Genomic DNA, 3,662 nt, shown 5'->3' with positions numbered 1-3,662 from the left:
CGCTGCCGCCGCGCTCAAACTTCCGCTGCCCTGCGGCAGTGGCTGCAGCCGAACAAAGGCAGCTCGGCAGCCAATCCCCGCCCGCGGGCTGCGGGCCCGCAGCCAATGAGCGGCCGCGGCACCGCCCCGCCCGCCGCCGCCGCGCCGCGGGGACGGGCCCCGGCGCGTGGCGGGACGGGGCGCGGCGGAGTCGCCCCGGAGTCGCCCCGGAGTCGCCCCCGGGCGGGATCGGGATCGGGTCACGGGGAAGGCGGCTGCTGGAGCAGCGACTGTCCTCGAGTGGAGGCGCTGGGAAAGGTGGTGCCTCCCCGAGCACGGGAAAAATTGACTCGGGGGCTCTGCCGGGTGATGGCAGGGAGAGGAGCGGCGGGGTAGGCGCTACCAGCCGCCCTCCGTGCCCGCTGGCTCGGTGATTGCCCGTGGCAGCACCGCGCCTCGCAGTGGCTGGTGTGTGGCCCCCAGCCCCGCACACTGGCAGCAACTGGGCTTGTGGCCACCCTGTGCTGGGGGTCTGGCTGGAGAGCATGGGCACGTCTGCGCCTAACAAACTTGTTAGGATAAATATTAAGATATTAGGAAGTATCTCTACACGGAAAGAGTCATCAAGCATTGGAACAGGATGCCCGAGGAAGTCACTGTCCCCGGCAGTGTTCAAGAAAAGCGCAGATAAAGCGTTTAGGGATGCGATTTAACAGGCAGCGTGGTGAGGGGTTGGACTTGATGATCTTGAAGGTCTTTTCCAACCATAATGAATTTATGGTATTCTATGATACTTGCTTTAATTCTTTAATACCATACATTTTCTTCTGTCATGTTTCTTTTGATCTTTGGAAGGCACATCTGTCCAGACCTTGTAGGTACATGAGTCAATGTTCAGGAATAATTTGATATTCTGTCACTTATCTGAAATAGCTCATATCCCTTTCATACACATACTATTTTTTCTTAAGTAAGCCACAAGTTACTTGTTTTCTTCTACAGAGAACAAATACATCTTTATTTCAATGTTTGGTGTTTTGTTGTCGTCACTTGTTCATAGATAATTGCAGCAACAAGAAAATGAGAGTAGGTCTGTTTGTTCCTTCTTATCTCCCATCATAGTAGCTTTTAGATGCCCAGCCTTTTGAAATAAAAACAAACTTTTGATTGACTTTTCTGTTGGAACTTTTATAACAGCATCATGGTGGACGGCACAGGCCAGCTGCTCAAACCAATTAATGTGTACAACAAACCAAAGCAAGGAAGGAGTTCAAAATCAAACCAAACCAAACCAAAAAAAAAAAAAAAAAAAAAAAAGAAGAGGAGAGGATGATGATTTCAACTCGTAACATTACAGGAAATGAGAGAAGCCAGACCATCAGGAGACACTGATGTGCTCACTGTCTTTCTTTTCAGAAAAGGGCTCTTTGTTGTGCTGTGTTGTTTTCTTTTTGGTTTGTTTGTTTTATTTGTTTTTTTTTTTTTTTGTATGTGTGTTTGCATTCTGTTTCTTTTGGTTAAGTTGTTTCTTAGTTGTGGCTTTGGGTGTGAAAGGCAAGAGGATGCTTGAAATGTTAGTATACCTGGTACCTGTATAGCCTGAATACCATTTACATGCACATCTTCCTCTCAGACTAAGATCAAAGGAGATCAGTCAGGATATTATGCCTATTCAGTGAATGAACTGTAAAATGGATGAGTGTTTAATGCAATAATGAAAAATGCTGGCCGGTCCTGCTAGATATCTTTGGCTATGGTAAGCAGAGAAAGGAAAGTATTGTAGTTCTTGCCATGTGACTTTCATATAAGAATGGGCATATGAGCCTGTTTACATTTTAGAAAGCTAAACAAAGTAAAATAAAATAATGTATAGTTTAATCATATTTTACTTATTTTTATTTGCTTGGCAGTAATAGCCCTATAATCTTTTAATGAAGATGCTTCTCCTATTGAGTTGTGATACTGCTAGCTTTATAATAATTTCATTCATTTGTAATTTTCTTGAAACTCTTGAATTGTAGATATTCTGCTTGTGATTTGTACTTTTTTCAAATTTGTAGAAAGGTGTCGTACAAAAGTGACAAAGCATAGTAAACTTTTAGAAACCTTTCTGTTTATGAACTGTGAGGCCTACAAACTAATATATGTAATCTAAAATGCAGAGAACTCTGTCTTTGCAAACCGGCACATAGTTAGTGGAATATAGTTCCTCTGGGATCTGGTTCAGTAAAGATAAGTAAAGAATCGATTTTCAGATTCTAATTCTTTTCTGTGTTTTCTGCAACTTTCATTAGCCTGGACTTGGTGACTGCAGAAATAATTTTGTGTTCTGTAGATGTGATCTTGCGTAGCTGTTCCCCTTAAGGATTCTCAAGTTGTGAATGTGCCAGGATACAGAACTGGGCTTTCTCATAGCTGGCTCAGAAATACCAAATACCCTTAAAAAAAAAAAAAATTACAATTTTTTGAACAAAAATCAAACCACATCCCAGCCTTAACTTTCTCACAATAACATCCTCAGAGCCAACAGACAGAGAATGGGAAAAAGGTAATAATTCTACCATACACACTTCTGAAAATGTAGACTGTGGAGCATGCAATATCCATCAGATTGTCTTGCTGGTTTTACAATTTTACTTGCACTCAGATACTGTAACGATGATTGCATTTACACTAACTATGCATCTCCAATCGTTAGATATGTGGGCAATGTAGATGATTCATAATTCCATCCCTGAATGAGGGAAAGGATGATATCATAATGACTTAGCAATGCTTAAAAATTGTTTCTGGGAAAGCTGTTGTTTAATAAACAGTTCTTTGTTTAAAATTTAAAGAAAATATATCAGACTAGCTTTCAGCTACATTCTTCTTGTTGCGTTGTTTACTCAGTTCTGCATATGTTATGATTAATGATGCTGCGTGCTTTTAAGATTTTTCTGTAAGTATAATCTTAAGTGTAATATAAATATAAGAGTCTGTCTCACCTCAAAGTGGCTTAATACACTAATTTAGTTTAAAAAAATCATTTCAGATTAATAAAGGGATAACATTTTCCTTTTTTTTCGTTTTCATTTGAGTAAAATAAGGGAACATAATGTGGAATGTTGAACAGCTTGGGATAGATCCAAAAAACAAGCAAAACAAAATCTAAACAAAAAAGATCTGTCTTTTTTTCTTTTAAGACAATAGTGAGAAGGACTCTGCCCGCTTTTTCTGTAATGCACTAGTATATACTGAACTTGCCCCCAAATTGGAAAATGAATTTGTATCTCTCCTCAGCTTGGTAGAGATCCATCCATCTTCCAGCTGTTACAACTGTGGTTTAGCTACCAGACCAAGCTATTGTCCTGCTCCTTCTTGCTCTCCTTGTTTGCTCCAGGGAGTCAGTTCTTTTTAAAGAAGTGGCAAAGCAGAATGGTGGAAAATATGCTGTAACTTCATGATGGTGGCACTTGCCTGGGAAATCAAAAGTTTTGGTCACTAAGAGGAGGAACTTAAAACCCCATCTACCACTTCCTGGGGAAGCGAGATGCAGAAAGAGAAGCAGAAAAGGAGGAGAGGAGAGAGGAGGAAAGAAAAATCTCTAAAAGAAAGGCACGAGCTGTACTTTGTTTTTTGAAATAATTAGGATAGGAGAAGGATATGGGCTCTGTTTCCCAATAGACAGAGATATTTTCTAG

The sequence above is a fragment of the Tinamus guttatus genome, unplaced genomic scaffold (assembly GCF_059628265.1).
Source record: "Tinamus guttatus ecotype Peru unplaced genomic scaffold, ASM5962826v1 Tinamus_guttatus_pri_ptg000018l, whole genome shotgun sequence".
NCBI lineage: Eukaryota > Metazoa > Chordata > Aves > Tinamiformes > Tinamidae > Tinamus > Tinamus guttatus.
Note: the sequence above shows the minus strand (reverse complement) of the source record.